Source organism: Rattus norvegicus, chromosome 3, assembly GCF_021556685.1.
Source record: "Rattus norvegicus strain SHRSP/BbbUtx chromosome 3, alternate assembly SHRSP_T2T, whole genome shotgun sequence".
In the NCBI taxonomy this organism is placed as follows: domain Eukaryota; kingdom Metazoa; phylum Chordata; class Mammalia; order Rodentia; family Muridae; genus Rattus; species Rattus norvegicus.
The window spans coordinates 22,198,904-22,220,903 of record NC_141536.1 but is presented as its reverse complement, the minus strand read 5'-3'; the positions used below and the strand labels follow the sequence as shown (position 1 = coordinate 22,220,903).

At 40.3% G+C, this 22,000-nt stretch overlaps 1 protein-coding gene and 1 long non-coding RNA gene across 9 annotated transcripts in view; one reads left to right on the top strand and one right to left on the bottom strand.

Moving 5' to 3' along the window:
- Scai (suppressor of cancer cell invasion) overlaps positions 1-22,000 on the top strand; it is a 111,964-nt gene that overhangs the window by 757 nt on the left and 89,207 nt on the right.
- LOC134486089 (uncharacterized) overlaps positions 20,267-22,000 on the bottom strand; it is a 91,556-nt gene continuing 89,822 nt past the window's right edge. The window contains exon 4 of the long non-coding RNA XR_015684306.1: positions 20,267-21,531. This is a non-coding gene — a long non-coding RNA (uncharacterized LOC134486089). The remainder of the gene's footprint in view (positions 21,532-22,000) is intronic.

Genomic DNA, 22,000 nt, shown 5'->3' with positions numbered 1-22,000 from the left:
CTCTCTAGCTTCGTGTTTTTCTGCTTGCTTGACTGCCCCTGTGCTGCATAATTGCGTGGTGAGTAGATTAAAGTTTCTTATTTAGGTCCCTTTTTTTTTAGTAAATTCGACAGCACGGAAGGTATTCCCTTTGAGAACTTCAAATTACCACCACCCATCCATTTGAGATATATGATTCGAGAAACGTGAAACATTAAGAAAGCCTAGCTTAATGTTGACTTTAGTCATAATTTCAACTTTGGCATCTCTAACGGAGATTGTCACTAAAAAGGTACTGTGTGCTAAGTGTTGTATACAAATTCTCTGTATTATTTTCTGTGACACTATTTTGCAGATCAGGGAAATGAATCATAGAGTGGCCAATACTTAACAAAGATCACACATCTAATAAATGATTTGAATCTAGACTGACTGCAAAGTTTATACTCTTTAGTACTGTAATGCTTCTAATAAATATACATTTGAAAGTAGTCCCATCCCCGGCTTTCTTTCTCTTTTTCTTTATTGTATGTAAAGTCAAACTGAAATGGTTAATAGGAAAATAGCAGCTAAGGACTTACATAGGCCACAGACAACTGAATTTTTCCTTAGGCTATGAAGAAGAGTATTTATCCTACAAATAGGTTTTAGTGTATTTCATTTGTTAGGTACTGCAGCACAATTTTATTTAATTATTTGAAGATTTCCCTTTTTTACCTATATTGGAATTGAGAAAGTAAGATAAAGTAATGAGGTTGTGGCCAGTAGCACCATTCTCATAACTAATACTTAGGACGTTGTCCATTAATATACAGATAACCCCAACAGTAGACAGAATGCCAGGGATGGGAGTGGGCAGTAGCCAAATAGCTCTGTTACTTTTTAGGCCTAAATGTCCACTCTCAGACTCACAAAGAGCTACTGAGGGCACGCAAGATTGGCTAGCATACCTGAGGAACTGAATTTGTATAGATGGGTATGTGTTTTTTGTGTGCAGATGAGTGTGTGTTTGTCTGCGAATGCACACACGTGTGCAGGTGAATGTGTGTCTATGCAGGTGAATGCACATATATGCCTGTCCATGTGAAGCACAGCAGTCTACTTTTGTTTCTGGAGGCAGACTGTGTCACTGAGACCTGAGGCTCACCATTTGGCTAAGCTGGGTAGTCAACCAATAAGTCCCTGGATCTGTCTGCCTGTCTTTACCTCAAGTACTGTCAATTTTCAGTGTAATTTAAAAAAATTTTTTTTCCATTTGTTTTCTCATTTTGTATGTATATGTGAGTGTGAACATTGCGTGTGGAGGTCAGAGAATAATTTTCAACAGTCAGGTAGCACAAAAATATGAATGTGAGGATCTCACTCTAAACTTTAGTGATTTCATGGTAGGATAATAAGATGTATTGGAGTAAATAAACTTAAATGTTTACATTTATTGAGTGCGTGTGTGTGTGTGTGTGCATGTTTATGTGTGCGTATACATGCATGCACGCGTGCATGAGCATGGAAGGCAGAGATGGTTTGCAGGAATCAGTTCTTTGGTCATGTGGGTCTCAGGGATTGAACTCGGGTTGTCAGACATGGCAGCAAGTACTATCCACTGAGTTGTTTTGCTGGCCCAAATTAAGTAACCTTTTGTTGTTACTAAAATTATTTTCATAGCAGGCAGAATCTACTTACTGCTTAGCCTATTGCTTCTTTGTAGACTATACAGTGAACTAGGATTCCTGTGCTCTGAAGTGTGAATCTATTTGTCCCTCCCCTCCCCTTCCACCTAGTCTTGCTACCAATAGTGGTAAGTCCACTACATTTACACATATGCACATACATACTTGCACACACACACACACACAACATAAACTTTTATTTTTAACTTTTCCTAGTGGCAGTAATTAGAAAATAAAAATATTACAAGGTTGTATTATTCTTTTTTTTATGATGGCCATAGTTTATTTCTCAACTACCCCACCACCAGACTCTCACAGTAGCCTTCCGACTGGGCCTCTAATCGTCAATTTATTTACTGTGCTTTGCTGTGATCGTGCATTTCTCATGTAGGAGCACCACGTGTTTCCTCCTTGTTGTTGAACATAATTCAGATATTTTTTTCTAGCCTAACTGTAGCAACTGAGGACTGCCTGTTTCCCTTCTACCTCCCTTTCTAGCCACTGGTTAGAGCTGTAGCCATAGAAATTCTCTTGGATGGACCTGCCATCTGGTGAGCCAAGATGAGTGAATTGTTGAATGTGTGTTCTGTGGGCCATTTCTAGAACGTTTCTTTTTTTAATTTTTATGCACAATTAATCTTCCTTTCTCAATACTTTCACTCTGCTCCTTTCTTTGAAACTTAGTACATAGATCACATCCTCAGTAAGAGTGTTCCCCACTGTCTTCCCCCTCCCCACTTGCTCCCATATTTTCATGCAGTGATTCTGGCTGAATGTGAGTCCACCTCTTGTCACATGCATGTTATAAGCTCATAAACTATATGGCTAAAATAAGGTAGAGAATGTTCACTCTGTATGTATTTCCCAATCCATCCCCTGTGTCTGGTTTTGCACAGTTCTGTGTATCATACAAAGGTCCTTTCCCATATGTGTTGTCTTGCTTGGCATGCAGGAAGCCTTGAGCTTAATCTTTAGTTCCAGTATAGGTGGGAGGGGATTTCTTTCTAATCCTAGGGAGTGTGGGCACAGGGGTGGTGTTAGCAAACCAGAAAACTAGTCCAATGGGGCTGGTGGTCACAAAGTCCCCTGGTGTAGTGATTAGCACAGCGTTTTCTGTACACAGTAAGTTCCAGGTGGAAAAGAACTCGTGAAATCCAGTCTACCGTGAACATTCTTGGTGCCTGTAGAGTCCAGAAAAGAGATTTGGATCTGGTGGGGTTTAGACAGCTATGAACTGCCAAGTAAGTGCTGAGAATTGAACCTGGGTCCTTGGAAAGAGCAGTCAGTGCTCTTAACTACACATCTCCCCATCCCACCTTTCCTCCTTTTCTATTACTTCTTTCGGAATTTTGAACAATGCACTTTAGTCATATTCAACTCCTCTCTCTCTGCCCTCTCTCTCCCAGACCACCCAGTTTTGTATGTACAGGCCTGTCTGGTTTTTTTTTTCCCCCCAAGTGTAGTTTCTGCTGCTGTATACTCTTGGACCTATAGCCTTCACTGGAGGGTGGTTTATTTACCAAAAGCTGCAGCCTTAAAGAAAACTTATTCCCCTCTTTAACATCAGCTATCAACTGCCAAGAGCTCCTTAGGCAGGTGTAGGACTTTGTGTCTTTCTCCATTTTCTGTGCTGGAATTTTATCTGGCCCGAGCATATACAGGACATGTGCATACTGTCTTAACTAATATGAATTCAGGTGTGCAACTGTCCTCTACCCAAGGCTCATGGTCCATGGCAAAAGAGGAAGCAAAAAGATAATAAGGGCCATAAGTAATAGACGACCACAAGGAAACTCTTTCTGGATACAGCAGGGCAGTTCTTGCTTTTTAAAAATTAGCTTAATGCGTATGTTAGAGGAGGTCAGAAGAAGTCATTAGATGCCTTGAACCAGAGTAACAGGTGGTTCTGAGCCACCATGTGGGTGCTTGGGATGGAACTTCAGTCCTCTGCAGGAGCAGTAAGTGTTCTCAGCTACCGAGTCCTGTCTGCAGCCCTACCCACTCCCTTTTTAAGACTCCTTTTTAATTCTCCTTTGAGAGAATTGTAAATCAATTAAGCCAAAGATTATTTGAGAGAAAAAGAGTAAACTAAACCTGTAGCTCTGTGTTGGCTGTACATTTTCTGGAGTAAAGTAAGCAAATTAATCTTCCAGATCAGAGATGTCTAACATTAAACATAAATTGCTCAGGAGAAGCACAGCCTTTTCTTTCCTTCTTCTTTTTTTGGGCAGGAAGACCTAAGACTGGTTTACCTACTGGGACATTAGCTTTTCTTGAGGATCAAGGGGTGGGGAGAGTCAATAAATAAAATTTTTTAAATATAGCTTTAGAGATTAAGCCCAGGGCCTTGTGCATACTGGGTCAACACTGCATTTCTGAACTACACTCACAGCACATAATGAAGGTTTTCAGCAAGGGTTTTATATATTTATATATTCTAGACTGACCTCAGACTCAGTAGTAACTGAGAATGACCATTTGCTTTCATCTTGTAAATGCTGGGATTACATGAATGTCTAACCATCCCAGTTTATATAGTATAGTGGCTCGACCCTAAGGTTTCATCCATACTCGGTATGTATTCCAGCACCTGAACTGTGTCCCCAGCCCTCTATAAAGAGTTTTTAAGGATTATCCCTCAGAATGCTCTCAGTCTAAGCTGAACAGTATTCAAAAGCACCTGCTGACCTACTATGGCTTTTAATTTGAAACTTTCATTTACTCATCTTAGTTCATCTTTCTGTGTTTATTTTATGTATTTAAGTACACTGTAGCTGTCTTCATATACACCAGATGAGGGCATCAGATCTCATTACAGATGGTTGTGAGCCACCATGTGGTTGCTGGGAATTGAATTCAGGACCTCTGGAAGAGCAGTCAGTGCTCTTAACCGCTGAGCCATCTCTCCAGCCCTTAGTTCATCTTTCTACCTAGTACTATGTATAATTACTTTGTACTGAGAGTCAAATGACTCAGTAAACTAGTGAGTTAATAAATAAGTGGCTGGTAAAATAAGTTAACTGTGGGCTGGGGGCTTGATGATTGAATGTCATGTGATAGCATTACATGCCCTGGTGGTAGATTAGACTGAAAGATTCATATTTGGAATATATTCTCTCTGTTTTTAAAAATAATGAAGAGTTCAGCATATCTGTTGATAATGTTTTGGTTATGAGATTGAGAAGTCTTCCAGGTCCTATTTAGAATAAAGTCCAACTTGTATGGGTAGAATTCACATTGCTGAAATCTAGTCAGTTGTGCAAGGTCCCGGGTTAAATCCCCTGCATGATTGATGGATGGATGGATGGATGGATGATAGATAGATAGATAGATAGATAGATAGATAGATAGATAGATAGATAGATAGATAGATGCACATACATATAAGCAATAACCATATCTGAATGATTTTCGATAGCTCTTTAAAATTATTTATTTACAGAAAAGAAAACGGCATTTTGATGATGTAATTATAAAAATTACATTTATTTGTGAGCTTATATGTGGTGTGTGTGTGTGTCTGTGTCTGTGTGCACATGCGCATAGCATGGTGTGAATATGGAAGTCAGAGGAAAACTTGAGGTGGTTGGTCCTTCTACCATATACGTCTGGAGAATCAAACTCCAGTCATCAGGCTTGGCAGCCAGTCAACCTTTTCGCTGGCCAAAAACTGCCTCTGTTACTTGAATTATTTAGGATACACTATGACTCTCTTTTTTTTTTTTTTTTTTCGATTTATTTTATTTTATTTGTGTGTACCTGTACATACACACACTTACATGCAGGTTAGCACCCATGCAGGCTGGAAGGACATTGGATTCCCTGGGACAGGTAGCGTGAGTGAGCTGAGAGCTGACCCAGATCCTCTGGAAGATCATTAAGTGCTCTAACTGCTGAGATGGCTCTCTAGCCTTTGGTATATGTAGTTTGTTTAAGACACAAATTGGAATACTTTTTAATTCTGGTTCTTGAGATGTAGACATAAGTGATAAATGGCCGTGCCAGGAAAAACTCTTATCAATGGGGAAAACACACTGTAATATAAGATAGTGTGATGATTTTGTTTACACAAAGGATTTATAGTACTCTGCTTACTAGTAGTGAGGTTAAATTCCAAACACTTGTAGGCCCTGAGGGTCTGGAAGGCTATTTTTAGTGATAGTGTGACTGCTGGAATAACAGAGATGAACCTAGATAAAAGGAATGTTTCTTTAACTGTTAATGGTTTGGATCTAAAAATGTCCCCTAGAACTTCATGTGTTGAAAGCTTGGTCCCCAGGGTGGTACTATTGAGAGGAAGAGAGACTTTGAATAAGTGTTTGGATCGTGAGAACTCTGACTTCCTCAATAGGTAAATCCATTGTTGCATTCATAAGCTGATGCACTATTAGCATGGGTGTGGACTATGGGTCTTTAGGAGGCTATATCTTGTCCCTAGCTACACTAATATATCAACTAAAGGAGATTTTTGTTCCTTAAAGAATATTCGGGGGCTAGAGAGATGACTCAGCGGTTAAGAGCACTGACTGCTCTTCCAGAGGTCCTGAATTCAATTCCCAGCAACTACATGGTGGCTCACAACCATCTGTAATGAGATCTGATGCCCTCTTCTGGTGTGTCTTAAGATAGCTCTAGTGTTCTTAAATATAATAAATAAATTAATTAATTGAGAAAACAACACTTGGCAGAGTCTTGAGGCATTTGGTTGTAAGAGCTTTGGGTGTGTGGTGGGTGGAGAATGCTGCTACACATTCTGTAGTGCCATAGCAGCCATTTTAGTCATCTGGCTCAATGTCAGCAGTGTTTACAGGCCTGTAATCCCAGGCCTCAGGGATTGAGGAAGGAGGATTGAAGGGTCAAGACCAGCTGGCTGTATATACACAGTCCCTATATATATAAACAATAAAACGTTTTTACAAAGTTAATAATGCTGAGACTAAGAAATTCCCAACTAAAATTTGAATTTTAATGCTTTTAAGTAATTGCTTTGAGTACTTGAACAAAATCAGGTTACTCTGATTTTGTTTTCTCATTCCTTCCTTCCTTCATTTATTTATTTTTTTTTTATAGGATCCGACTAGATAGTCCAGGTTAGTCTTGAACTTGTTTTCTTTTGAGATGGGCTCTCTATAGCCCTGGCTGTCCTAGAACTCATTATGTAGACCAAGCTGTCCTTGAACTTCAGGTAATCTGCTTGCCCTGCCTCCTGAGTGCTGGGATTCAAGACATGTGCCACCATACCCAGCAGTGGTTTTAAGCTTTTGATCTTGCCTCAGCCTTCAGAATGTTAGGGTTAAAAATGTACACTACCATGCCTGAACTTTTATGTTGCAGAGGACCCAAGTTCAATTCCCAGCACCCATATGGTTGTCATTATCTTCTATATATCCATCTCTGGTCCCTCTTCTGGCCTCCACAGGCACCAGGCACACACATGCAAACATAAAACTTTTTTAAGAAAGTCTATTAAAGGTAGGTTGCAGCAAGGTTGTGGAAGCCCTGTTAAAGAATTCAGACATTATTTGAAGACATTCTTAGTTTGTACTCGTATAAGCAGACAGTATATAAAGAACAAATTTTGAAGGGTTTTGATAGTCACAGGATGCTAAGTCAGACATAGGAGTGGGCTATGAATGACTTTCAGAGAAATAGATAGCCCAAGATGATTTGACTATGATCTGTGTAGTCCTAACTCTACTGTAATGGTGAGTTTGTGCTATACTACTTTGACTCCAACCTGCCCAAGAACAAATAAGAGACACATTAGCTTATTTTTTAATTGCCCTGACTTCCTCAAAATCTGTGCACTCCTAAACCTTTCCCTGCTACCCCAGGCCCAATCTGGGAAATGGGCAGTGGCCACCCACCCATGGCTCATTGGCTTTTTCTCCAGTGGCCACCCACCCATGGCTCATTGGCTTTTTCTCCTGCTTGGTTGACTACTCGGGTGCTCACTCATGTGTCCGCCTCTCTCTCTCTCTCTCTCTCTCTCTCTCTCTCTCTCTCTCTCTCTCTCTCTCTCTCTCGTCCCTAGCAATGCCCAGCCATTGGCTGTTGGCATCTTTACTGATTGATCAAACACCAATTGGGGACAAGGACCTTTAGTGTTTGGACACACAGATTCCCGATTAAATCAAAGCCTTAGAACCAATCTCCAATACTCCATAGCCAAATAGTTAAAAGTCATTTGGTCTTGTATAATTTTTAACACAGGTTCAGCTTTCCATTTTTTTCTTTGGATTTTACTTAGGACTCTGGACATTTGGGTTAAATCTTTCTTTGTTTTATCATATGCTTTGAGTAAGTGGATTCCCTAAAGGAGGATTCAGGGAACTGGGGCTGATTTGGAAATGCACTGGCTCCTTTAAGAGAGCCTGCTCCTTGCTCCTGGGATTTCTACCTTCCTCCAGCTCACAGTGCCTTCTGGGGCTAGAAGAGGGTATCAGATCCCCTGAAACTGTAATTTCAGAAGGATGTGAGCCACCCGGTGTGGATGCTGGGATGTAAACCTTGGTCCTCTACTGCTGAACCATCTCTTTAGCCTCTGAAAAATACTAATGTTTGGTTAATCCATTTACTAGAAACTTTCTTTGAAACCACCAGGATTCATACATGGGTTACAGCAGTATTTAAGCATATAGAAAGCATTGGTCTTAAAACCAGGTAACCAAGACATGTTAATAGTTTTTTATTCTAATAAATAATAAATTCATATAAATTAAGTTCTTACCTTCTTGTGCTCCAATTCTACTATACTGATGAAAATTGGATCTCAGTGATTAATGATGCATTAAGTATCTTGTTAGGATTAGAATTTGAGGAGCTATGAGCAACCAAAGGAAAGGTAGTTTAGTTTTTACTGGTGCGGAGCTACAGTTGAATCTTGAGTGTGTTTCCAAAGTCCTCTGTGGAAGACGTGGTTCTTATATAGGTGTTGGAACCTATAGAAAATTGAACTTAATGGAAGGAGCATGACCCCCGTAGGGGACATTGGGATCCAGAGCCCTTCCTGTCTCTGCTTCCTGGTCCTGTGAGATGAGTATACACTCCTATTGTGATATTCTGTGCTGCAACAGGCCCAACATGAGTAAAGCCACGTAACCATGGGCTGAATCCCTCTCCCTCTCCCTCTCCCTCTCCCTCTCCCTCTCCCTCTCCCTCTCCCTCTCCCTCTCCCTCTCCCTCTCCCTCTCCCTCTCCCTCTCCCTCTCCCTCTCCGACACACACAAACCATAAATCAGAGTAAATATTTTCTCCTTTTAAATTAAAATTCTGGGTGCTTTTTTGTCATAGCAGTGGAATGCTTGACTAATATAGGTCTTTGGAGTTTAATGTCTCTAGGTTTTGGGCAGCCTCAAGACAAGCCTGGGATTTTGGAGTTTGGGTTTTAGCTTTCTTTGCTCATTTCCCTCTGAGATTGTGCTGTTTGTCTAGAACACTGCTGGGAAGTATGGTTTTAGACCTACTTTTTTTTTATGGCATCTCTAAGGAAGCCCTTTATCTCCTCCATAACTTAACCTTTATTTTTCTTATACTTCGTACCCTAGCCTGGCCTATATCCCCAGTGTGGGAATTAAAGTTGTCACAAACAGGCCTGGCAACCCCCATTTCTCTGAGCACAATTTCCTCAAGGAATTTACATTATCAGGAAGCAGCAAACATTAGCCTCTCTTGGGAAAGAAGAGGAGATTTGGAGATTGATGAATATGGTGAGAATAAAGTTAAAATGAATGATTCGGTGTCTGTCTTTTTCTTATTACTTACTATTTTTACATACATTTTAAAATTTATTTTTATGCATATATATTTTGCCTGCATGTATGTCTGCACTACATGCATAACTACATGGTGCCCAGAGAGACCGTGGATGTTGGATCACCTGGAACTAGAATTATAAACACTTGTTAACCTCTGTATAAGCCCTGGGAATCAAACTTGGGTCCTCTGGAAGAGCAGCTAGTACTATTTAACTGTTGAACCATTTTCATAACCCCTCCCCTTGTTAATGCCTTTATCCATTTTTTTGTTGTTGTTTGTTTATTTGGTTTTGATTTTGGTTTGTTTTTTGTTTTGTTTGAAATAAGATACTGCTTTGCTGCCATAGTCTTAAACTCATCCTTGGCTTCTGCCTCACCCTCTGGAGTAGCTAGGACTTTAGAAGAGTACCACTATGCCTAGTTTAGCTTCTTTTATTTTTCTTGGATTCTATAGGTCTCTCTGGTGTTTTTTAGACTTTTTTTTTTAAATTGTTTTATGCATAGAGTAGTTGTCAGGCCTGGATTAAAGTTACAAATGATTGAGCTGCCACATGGGAACTGAACTCAGGTCCTTTGGAAAGGCAGCCAGTGTTCTTAACTGCAGAGCTATCTTATGAGCACCTCAGTCTTAGTTGAGATTTTAGTGCTGTGAAGAAACACAATGACTGAGGGAACTATTTAAAAGGACAACATTTAATTGAAGCTGGCCTACAGATTCAGAGGTTTAGTCCATTATCATCACGGCAGGAACCATGGCAGTGTGCAGGCAGACACCATGCTGGAGAAGGACCTGAGAGTTCTACAACTTGGTCCACAGACACCAACAGGAGACTGTTTGCCACATTGTGCCTGTCTTTGAGCATAGACCTCCATAGTGACATACCTCTTCCAATATGGCCACATCTACGCCAACAAGGCCACACCTCCAAATAGGGCTACTTCCTGTAGGCCAAGCTTTCAAACACTTGATTCTCTTCAAACCACCACACCCTCTCTGGTGATACTGAAGAGATACAATGCCATTTCTATTTTCTTCTTTTTCTTTGAAAGATGAAGCTTAACTTTCTGGAGTGAGCTGGATTTGGTAGCCTGCTTCTAATGACTAGAAAATACAGCCGACTTGATATCACTTCCCGCATTGGGATGTGAAAAAACTAACTCTTCTCTCTCCTGTCTGTCTGTCTGTCTCTGGGGGAGGCCATATTGTGAGACATCTTTAAAATGATGGGAACTAGGATGTCTATGGGAAGGTCATGTGGGAAAGACACTTGGCCTAGCAGCCACCACAGAGTGAACCTGCTAGCAGCCCTTCTGTGACCTGCTAGATGCCACATGAGTGAATGTGAAGTGGATCTCTTAATGCCAAAGGATGGGAGAAAGACCACCAACCTAAATCATCATGGCTAGTGTAATTAAAGCAAGCAGTTAATTAAAGCAAGCTTTTTTATTTGTGTACTGGGCTGCGTCCCCCTAAGGCAGGGATCAAGAGGTCAACATCGGATGTGAAGAAGACAAAGCTTCTATAGCTTGGGTTAGAGTCTTTCCAAGTGGGGGATTTGGCAGGCAAAGAGAGTAGAGTTACAGGTACAGAACATAACAGGTGGTCAAAACAAGGTAATCACAACAGGTAGTTATAATTATAGCGGGGTCATATAACCTTTTGAAACAAAGTTAGATAATTTTTTGAAACATGTCATTCTTGAGTCAAAAAAATACAGAACCATTTGTAGTTGAGGTTACAGGTGAGGCATAGCCCAATCTTTGAAAAACAGAAATGAGCCTAGATTGTCTTTACTGTAAAATGGCTTTTAAACCTAACATGGATACAGGCTGGTTCTTCAGGTCCTCCTTTGTAGATAAGTATTTTAGTCTAGCCAACAGCTTAACTCAGTGTTCTGGCTACACATGGGCTGGGCTATTTTAGCCTGTGATTTTCCTTGGACAGTCTCCTTTCTTCCAGCACTGGTTTTCCTGTAACCAAAGGACTCAACCTCTTAGTGCTATGTTTTTTGGATAGATCTGTGATGGGCCAAGTGCATGTGCACATACATGTAAGGGTAATAGTAAATGAAGACAATATCTATGTATTTAGAACAAGAGAAATAGGAAAAGTGTGTGTTTTAAAAGCAGATTTTTCTTGAGGGTGGAATTGGTGGAGCCTTGGGCGTGCTAAGCATGTATCTTTACCTGGTGAGTGGCACTCCATCCCAGAGCAACTCTCTTTCTTTATGGCTGTGAAGGGCAGTTCAGTTTCAGATAGTAATCATCATCTTCAGAGCTGACTTTTCACGTCACAGTTTTTGCTCTACAGATCGGGAGGGAAATCTCTGCTTATAGGGTAGTCTGACCATATAGACTCCTGTGGGGAGTCAGTTTCCTCTGCCTGGTTCTTAACTACTTGTCACCAGATTTTAAGGTTTATTTTATCTTTTTTTAAATTTCTTTACTCCCTATGTAGCTGCAGATGACTTTGAACTCCTGATGCTTATCAAATGCTAGGATTACTGGTGTGAGCCATCATGCCCAGCTTTAGGTTTCAAAATCTCTTTGATGCCGTTTTGGCTGTCTTGGAGAGTTAAGAAATAAGACAGTGATAATAATAAGTTTTATGTGTCAAACTGATAAGACCACAAGTCCCCAGATGTGTGGTCAAACAGTCTCCTGTCTGTGTTTCTAAATAAGATTAAATTTTTTTTATTTTGTTTGCCTACTTGCTTTTTGAAATAGGGTATTATGTATCCTAGAGAGCTTGGGATTCAGTATCAGTACTAAGCTGGCCTTGAACTTGTGGCAATCCTCCTGTCTCTTCCTCTCAAGGAGTGGGAATACCAGAATGTGACATTTTGCCTGGCCTTTGAAATGAATATTTGCATGAGTAGATCAAGTAAAACTCATGCCCTCATTTAATTATTTGAAGACCTAAACAGAATAAAGTCAAATATAACTCCTGCCTGATAGGTTCAGCCCAAAACCTTGGCTCTTAAGCCTAATTCTGACCCCTGGATTATTGCCCCATTAGCTCTCCTTATTTTTCTTGTCTTAGGATTGGATTAGTGCCATACCATTGGCCCTTTCAGGTCTCTAGTTTGCTGACTGCTCATCTCAGATTTCTCGGTGTTACACGAGTGAATTCCTTCTAGAGTGTCTGCCTGTTCTAAGAACCCTGCAAGTACATAAGCCCAGTCACATGTGGCCCTGTTTTCTGTCACATCCCAGGTTTTCCAAAGTGTTCCACAACCTATTAGAGATTCCATATTGCTAGCTGTGAGCTGCTCCTGCAGTCAGCTTTAAAATAGTCATTTTCACCACAAGCTAAGCAAAAGGGAGGTGCACAGATTTTCATAAAATTGGCAGCTGCTGTGGAAATGCTTCACTCTAATGCTAGGTAGCTCTTTGTGTTCTTGTTTTGGCACACTTCAGTTCTTGCACCTTCCACAAGGCCTTGAAAGAACATGTGCCTGTACGTTAGTGGATTCACTGTTACTGTGACAAATATGGTGTCACATTGGTGCTCAAACAATTTTTGAATTTTTGAGGAGTTTGGATTTTTAAGATAGGAATACTTTGGCCTGATCTGAAATGTAGCACTAGGAAAAACTCAAACCAAGGTTTGATGAGTTAAAATGCAGTCCATAGCATCTGGTTATCCCCAACTAAAAAGAAATGGAGGCGGCCTGGGTCTCCCTCACACTCGGTTTCTGGAGTTCTTTCCTATGCCAACCCTGGGTGTGTTGGCAGAACAGTAAGCTGGGAATTTGTTTTTTAATCTTAAAGTATATAGTTCCGACTGTCCTGAATTTACTGTGTAACCAAGGCCCAAGCTTGCTATGTAGCTGAAGATGATCTGAAATTCCTGATCCTACTTTCTGCCTCTACTTTCCAACTAAGATTACAGGCATGTGCCATCTTCTGAGCACAGAGAAGGATTGAATGATCTGCCTCTCTCTCTCTCTCTCTCTCTCTCTCTCTCTCTCTCTCTCTCTCTCTCTCTCTGTGTGTGTGTGTGTGTGTGTGTGTGTGTGTGTCCATGTGTATCTGTTTATCTAATTAGTTAATTTAATGTTTTATTTTGTGAGACATAGTCTCTAAAGTTGGCCTTTAACTCCTGATTCTCCCTCATCTGTCTTTCAGTGTATGGTTATTATAGAAACATCCCTAGGCTAGCCTTAAGGGAATTTCTGATCCTCCTGCTTCTGTATATCTCCAAAGTGCTGGTATTTCCGCATGTGCTGCCACACTTGTCCTGCCCTGTCCTTTTTAATGGTTGGGCCCATGGCCTGGTTAGGCTATGTACAGTTTTCATTTTGGAAAATTGTAGGATTGCTGAACTTTCCATTTGCTTTTGTTTCAGCTTTGATCCAGTGTGCTTTTCTATGAGGATAAATGACTATACATGGTATAGTGTAATGAGCTCATCTTTCAGTTCTGTACTTTAGACTATGCTGCTATCACCATACTGTATATGTTTAAGTTGTATACTCTCAGCATACACCTAGAATTCCAGCACCTAAGAGGTTGAAGCAGAAAGATCAAGATTTGAAGACCAGCTTGAGCTATGTGGGAGGGAGACCATGTCTCTATTTAAATAAAACAAAAAAAATTCATTCTTTTTGTCCTTCCTTATGAAGACAGACTCTATCTGATAAAATTTTGGATTAGCTAAGGCCAATTAGATGACTTGAATTAAGTTCAAACATACTTGGGTTTATATTGAAGTTTTTAAAGGAAAGACTAATTTCAGCTGTAGTTCTTTGCAGCTTTTGTAGTTTTATAAAAATCTTTATTATTTTGGGGAGAGTGATGCCACAGGTATAAGACAGAGGTCAGCCTGACCTCTATCCTTCCTCTTGTTGTGGGTTATGGGGCTTGAATTCAGATCCTCAGGCTTGTGTAGCAAGTGCCTTAACCAATTGAGCCATCTCTCTGCTCTCGGCCCCTTTTCAGTTTTGCAATGGGTTAGGATTAATGGGGAGACATGGTGGGGTTTAAAAAAAGTGCTAGTGAATTGAAACTATGAGTCTTACAATTTTATTTACTGCATGTGTGCGTGCATGCAGGTGTTTATGGGGTGGAGGGCGCTATGCACATACATGTGAGTGCAGATGCCCAAGGAAGCCAAAAGAGGGCATAACATTCCCTGGGCCTGGAATCACACACCAGCTTGAGCTGCCTGGGGAGTGCTGGTGCAGGTCCTCTGGAAGTGTAGCCATTGCTCTTAACCACAGAACCATCTCTTCAGCCCCCAAAACAGATCTCTTAAAGAAATAATCTTGGCAGGTTGGGGATTTAGCTCAGTGGGCCCTCTAGCTCCAGGCTGTGCAGTTGAAAAGTGTGGTTAACAGTGGAAGGGGAAGCCCTTGGTCCTGCCAAGACTGAACCCCCAGTGAAGGTGATTGTTGGGGGGAGGGCGGTAATGGGGGGAGGATTGGGAGGGGAACACCCATATAGAAGGGGAGGGGTTAGGGAGATGTTGGCCCAGAAACCGGGAAAGGGAATAACATTCGAAATGTAAATAAGAAATACACAAGTTAATAAAGAAAAAAAGGAAAAAAAAAAAAAAAGGAAAAGTGTGGTTAAATAATCGTAGTCTGGTTATATGGCCCAATGGGTAAAGGCATTTGCTACCAAGCGTGATACCAGAATCCTCAGGACCCACATGGTGGAAGGAAAACCAAATCCTACAGGTTTACCTCTAAACTTAAGCTCACTCACACATGATGCTTGAACACACAAACAAAAATAAATACATAAAAATAAAAAATTAGAATTTACAAAACTAGTTGGATTATGACTCAGATTTTTGGAATTATAGCAGCAGAACTGTTGTAATATATATATGAACATTACCTTAACATTATAACTTGAATTTATTGCTAGTCTTTGCCAGACTTTAATGTCAGTGCTTATGTTTAGGAGATTACTTTGCAATATTTTTCAGTATTATAAACTAGTGAGCTTTATTTGATATAATCTGACTAGAGTTCATGCTCTTAGAAGCCACCATGTTTCAGAAGCCTTCCTAACTTTGAGAAAATGCAAGCTCAGTGGTTAGTTTGAATGTTTGTTTTGTTTTATTGAGACAGGGTCTCTATGTAGCTCTGACTGTCCTGGAAATCACAGAGATCCACCTGCCTCAGTCTTCAAAGTACTTAGACTAAAGGCATATGCCACCACACCCTGTGAATTCAGAAATATTTTACTTAGAACTAAATTAACTTTTGTGTCAGCCGTAACTAATAGCTTACAAAAGAAAATGCTCTTAGATTTCCTCCCTCAGTTAAATACACTATTAAAAATGTCTGGGTTGGGGATTTAGCTCAGTGGTAGAGTGCTTGCCTAGCAAGCGCAAGGCCCTGGGTTCGGTCCCCAGCTCCGAAAAAAAAAAAAAAAAAAAGTCTGTTTTGCAGAATTTGTGGGTTTTGTTTGTTTGTTTTCATTAGTGTGCTGAGATCTGACAAAAGATCATCTGACAGCTAGAATCAAGGTAGAATCTTTTGGGAGGTTAATAAGTTACTTGGATTTTTTTTTTTCTCCCGGAGCTGGGGACCACTGAGCCAAATCCCCAACCCCAAGTTACTTGGATTTTAAAGCCTGAGCTAAGGGCTGGAGAGAAAGCTCATCAGTTTAGCGGCTGTACTGCCCTTGCAGAAGCCAAGGAGTTTGTTTCCCTCTCAGGCATGGGACACCTCACAATCTCCTGTAATTTTAGTCTCATATTCCTATGTCATATTCTGATCTTTGCCAGCCAACACCTGCCCTCATATGTGCATAAACACACACACAGACACACACACACTTAAATCTTTTAAAAGAAGCTAATTGAATATTCTAATTAGAGCTAATTAAAATACAAACAAGAATAAACATTGGCCATCAGAGTGTTAAACTTATGACACATGCATTAGCCTAATTAATTATTAAGATTTAGAGTTAAGGAATTTAGAGTTAAGTTGGGAATTTAGCTCAGTGGTAGAGCGCTTGCCTAGGAAGCACAAGGCCCTGGGTTCGGTCCCCAGCTCCGAAAAAAAAGAAAAAGAAAAAAAAGAAAGAAAGAAAAAGATTTAGAGTTAACATTTTGTCTGTTCATTTTTTTGTTTTTGAGACAATATTTGTGCTAGGTTTTATGTCATCTTGACATAGCTAAAGTCATGGTTGAGGGGGCATTGTTTTGTTTGGGTTTTTTGTTTGTTTGTTTGTTTTGTTTTTTGTTTGTTTTAGAGACAGGGTTTCTCATGTAACCCTGGCTGCCCTGGAACCCTCTGCAGACCAGGCTGGCTTCGAACTCAAAGATCAGCTTGCCTCCACCTCCTGAATGCTGAGCATATAGTATGTATCACTACCACCCAGCTGCCTAGAGTCATTTTTGAAGAGGGAGCACTTCAGTTGAAAAAATGTCCCCACCACTTTGGCCTGTGGGCAAGCCTGTGGTGTGTTTTTCTTGATTGGTGGTTGATTTGGGAGGACCTAACAGTGTTCCCCTGGACTGTTGGTCCCGCAAGCTAAAGAAAGCAGACTGGTCAAGGTACAGGGAGCAAACCAGTAACCAGTAAGCACTCCTCCATGATCTCTGCATCACCTTCTGCCTTGAATTCCAAACCCTAACTTCCCTCAGTGATGGACTGTAGTAAGGAAATATTAGCAAAGTAAACTCTGTCCTCTCCAAGCTGCTGTTATCAAGGTGTTTTAGCAAGAAGACTAAGACTAGGGTCTCACTGTATATCTCTGGCCAGCCTGGAACTGGCTGTGTAAACTAGGCTGCCCTGAAACTGAGAGAGATCCAATTGCCTCCCAAGCGCTGGGATTACACATCTACATCACATTAGAAAAACAATATGCCTGGCTTGGTACTAATTTTTAAGTCTGGTTATACTACACTGGGCACTCTCATTCTGACTTGGTACTAATTTCAAGTCTGTTATACTGTACTGGGCACTATCATTTTGACTTGGTACTAATTTTCAAGTCTGTTATACTGTACTGGGCACTGTCATTCTGACTTGGTACTAATTTTCAAGTCTGTTATACTGTACTGGGCACTGTCATTCTGACTTGGGAGAGGTGAGTTTTTAGGTAGCAGGGAACACTTGTTTCCATGTCAGCTCCATCGAGCTTTGGACTAGAACCATTGTGTTCTCTTGTCATTTGGAGAGTCCATGGGAACCCTTTTCTAATGACCAGCTTTATTTTTGGAGTGTAGTTCATTAAGTGTAATTTTAGTTGTGACAATAATGTTCAGGATGCTTGTGAAGGTGCAGCTAAATGGGGATTAAAATTGGATGTGCTTCCTTCCTTTGGCTCACAATCTAAATTTAGTAGACAAGAATTTTCTTTCCTGGATGTCATTAAAAATAGAAAATACCCATCTGTCTAGATTGGATTATAGAGATGTGCCTGCAGCCTGAGAGCCCACTGGCTTCTATCCAGCCTTAGGATTCTTAGAAAATAGTGTGTTCTTTAACACGGAGACCAAGAGTTAGTTCCAGTTAATAACATTGACCTCGAATTGTCTAATGAGTCTGTGAACCTGAAGATTTGGGAGGATTGAGACTTGAAAGTAACTTCACTTACATTGCTGAACTGGTAAAGTGTACTTCTTGGGATTATTAAGGAGACAATCAAGTATTTATGTACGAAGTGCTTTTCTTCAGTGCTTGGAATATAGACTCGTTTTTAAATGGTGGTAGTTGTTTTTATTGCAGATATTATTATGCCTTCTGGTTCCTTTTATTTATAAAATTTCCACCTGCCTGGTATGGTGGCACACTTGTTTAATTATAGCACTCAAAAAGCAGAGACAAGTAGATCTTTGTAAGTTCCAGACCAGGTTGGGCTATTTTCTGAGAACTTGTCTCAAAAAATAACAAAAAACAAATGAAACTACAACCTCTGAGGAGAAAAAAAAAAAACTGTCAGCTTAGATAAAATTTTAATTTGGATCTTAGGTTATCATAATCAAGGGTGTTTGGAGTCATGGAAATTATGTGGAAGGCAGCTGAAAATCATTGCCAAAGGATACTTACATTCAGTAGTTGCAGAAGCAGCAGGGAAACAGCCTGAGAGAAAGCTATCAGTGCCAGGGACAAGAACTTGGAGAACAAAGCCATGGGATTCAGGCATTACCCCTGTGTCATACTTTTCCCATTCATTCAAAAGGTAATTCATATCAGGTGGTAGAAAGGCTGGGGATCAACAAATTAGGGGTGTGATCATAGATCAGCTCACGGTGTATAAAATCCCCTATGGCTCCTCAATTCACTTACTATACAAATCCAGGAAGCCTGGTGCAAACCAGTTCCCCTACCACCTACTTCCTCCTAATTTTTTAAAGGTTTTTTTTTTTTCTTTTATGACTGTGAGTGTTTTGCCTACAACACATATGTCTGTGTAGCACATTTGTGCAGTGCCTAAGAAGGCCAAAAGATGTGAAATTCCCTGGGACTGGAGCTAAAAGCAGTTGTGAACTGCCAAGCACGTCCTGGGAAACAAACTCAGTTCTTTTGCAAGGGCAGTGTCTTCCATTGGGTTTCTATTGCTGTGATTAAACTCCATGACCAAAAGCAACTTCAAGATGAAGGGGTTTATTTACTCTTACACTTCTGCATTACACTCTATCACCAAAGAGAAGTCAGGGCAGAAACTGATACAGAGGCAGGCCAGAGAGAAGTGCTATTTACTGGCTTTTTCCCCATGGCTTGCACGAGTTGCTTTTTCATAGAACCCAGGACCACCAGCCTAGAAGTGGCGCCACCCTTAATGGCTAAGCCCTGAACATTAGACATTAATTAAGAAAATATATCACAGGCTTGCCCACAGGTCTATCTGGTAGAAGCATTTTCTCAATTGAGGTTCCCTTTTCCAAAATGACTCTAGTTTGTGTCAAGTTGAAATAAAAATTAGCCAGTACAAACAGCAAGTGATCTTAACTAGCCATCTCTCCTGTCCTTGTTTTTGTGTTTTTAGGACGAATTGGAAGCAGGAGGAGAGTTTTCATGTTGTAAATGTGCTTGCTGATTAAGGAGTAAGGCATATCCCTACAAACCCAGGAATTACCTAACTTCTGCTAAAACGAGAACCAGCCCTTTGTATCTCTAGTTCCAGACTGAGTAATTGCTTTCAGCATAATAGCAATTACCACAGACAGAGTGAACATTTAATAACTAGTTGGGAGACATTTCTTCGGTAGTGCACTAATAGGAAAAACACCAGCACAGTAATTCTCCCCCACATCTGGCCTGCCCTATTTACCAGTTTACCAGTTTACCAGCTTTGTGTCTGTATCTTCTGCCTCATCTTAGGAATTTCAGAAATTATAGTGGTCCAGGTTATTGGTCCTTCAAACTGTTTGCTATATAACATTGTACTTTTCTAACGAGGTTAAAGAAGTCATGGCTCTCATGATTGGAGGTATTTGTTTAATTTTCTGCGTCAATGTGGACGTGTTACACTATTTTATTAATAATCCCATTATCTACTACTAGATCTCTCCTCCAACAAAAGGTCATTTTTATTATTATACTTTATGATCTAAATATGATAGTATTCTTGTTTGCTAATCTGTTTTTGAAATGGGTCTCAAACTCTTCGGCCCGAGCCATCTTCTTGCCTTGGCCTCCTAAGTATCTAGAGGCACATACTACAGTACTGACTTACATCGGTAGGGTTAACATGGGAGCAATGAAATTTCTACTGCTGGTGGCCCAGGCCTGTATTCCACCATTCAGAGACAGAGTCAAGGGATACTAGGCTTGAGACCCCATGTGCTTAATAGTAAGGCCCTGTCACAAGCCCCTACCTCACTTGGAATTTCTGTTGTTTATTGACAGTTATATTAATTCTTAGACATTCACAAGTACAAATAAACTTCTGCAATAAAATATAGGTGTATTTCAAGACAAAAACAAAAGGAATTTCTTATAAACATACTTTGGGAAAGACTTTTGGACATTTTTTTTTCTTTTCTGAAACAGGGTTCTCTGTAGCACTGACGTCCTGGAACTCAATCTATAGACCAGGCTGGCCTTGAGCTCATGGATCCACCTACCTCTGCCTCTTGAATACCAGGATTAAAGGCATGTGCCTCCTCTGATTACCCAGTCTACCAGCTCGATTACCTCTTCTTCCTCTTCCTCTTCCTCTTCCTCCTCCTCTTCTTCCTCCTCCTCTTTAAAAATAGGGTACTGCCATATTCAGCACTAATTCTTTTCTTCCTTCCTCATTGAATCATATGATTCAAAGGAAGAATTTTTTGATAAAAATAATATATATATATCAGTCTAAAATGCCTAAAAAATGCTAATATGATTATATGTACATCTATTAATATATTTCATGCCTTTAAACATTCAAGAATGATACATTATATCTACATTTAATATGCATGTATCTCTATACATACACATAAACAACGGTTATCAAATATGACCTGACATTTTAAATGACAAGTACAAGTTGCATAATTTATATTGTACAATTTCATTTTCATTTAAGAAAATATCATGCTTGATACACAAAGAAAAAGATGTGAAATGTACAATTGTTAACTATGAAGAACCCTAACCACTGTCCTTAGACTGAGCAGAATCTGATCTTGAGATAAAGATTCATCGCTAGAAAGAACTTCAGAAAGTAAGCAGGACTCGGCCTCTGGAAACTGAGTCCTCTCCCAAGCAGAGGATTAACATCAAGAAAAGCTAGGTGGACAGCTAGAGTTAAACAAAGTCAGTGACCATAAAGTAGAGACTGGTTCTTGTGTCCTTGGGACCTCCCATGCAGGGAAGGATAGGTCGGGAAGTGCCAGTACCCTGCATGAAGTCACCTTAGAGAAACCTGCAGGTGTTGGGTATAGGAGTAAGTGCTTGGGGTTGGGGAGATGTGGACAGGTTCCTGGCAGCAGTTGTGACTGACACCAAATGCTGAAGATTTGAAACTAGAAACTTAGTTCTTTTCAAATATACAAATTGAGTTCAAGCCTTCCGGGGCTAGTTATTATAGTGGTTCCACAGAAACTCAGGTTGATATCTGTGCTCCCATTTCAGGTTATAATCCTTATTCTGAGAATATCCTGTCTCAGTGTTGTGGTATTACCCAGATCTGCGTGGTCCACAATACTCAAAATGATGTTCATATTCCTGTTAGAAGAGGGAAAAGGCAGAGAAAGAAGACATTAATTCTGTGAAGGAGCAGTTCCAGAAAATACATTTATTACTTCAGCTCAAGCCCCATTGGCTGTGATTTAGTTTCATGGCTACCTCTGATTGCAAGGGAAAATAGTTTTATTCTGCTTGGTCTTGTGCCCAGCTAAAATAGATTGTTATACAACTGTTTCTATAGAAGGAAAGAACATGTATCATAGAACTATCTATAGACATCCTCACTTTGTATTTTACAAGGATATTCGTTTGTTTTTAGTTTTCACAAGCACACATTTTAATTGTGTCACGGGTTGGGTCTCTAGGAAGCAGATTTTGAGACATAATTTGGTGTGAGATATTAAAGAGTGACATAGGTCCAACCACAGCGTAAGTGGTGGGAATAAAGGAGGATTTGACAGGAGAAGCTGAGCTGTGGTGCTGTTCTGACAGACAGCAGCCATCACTG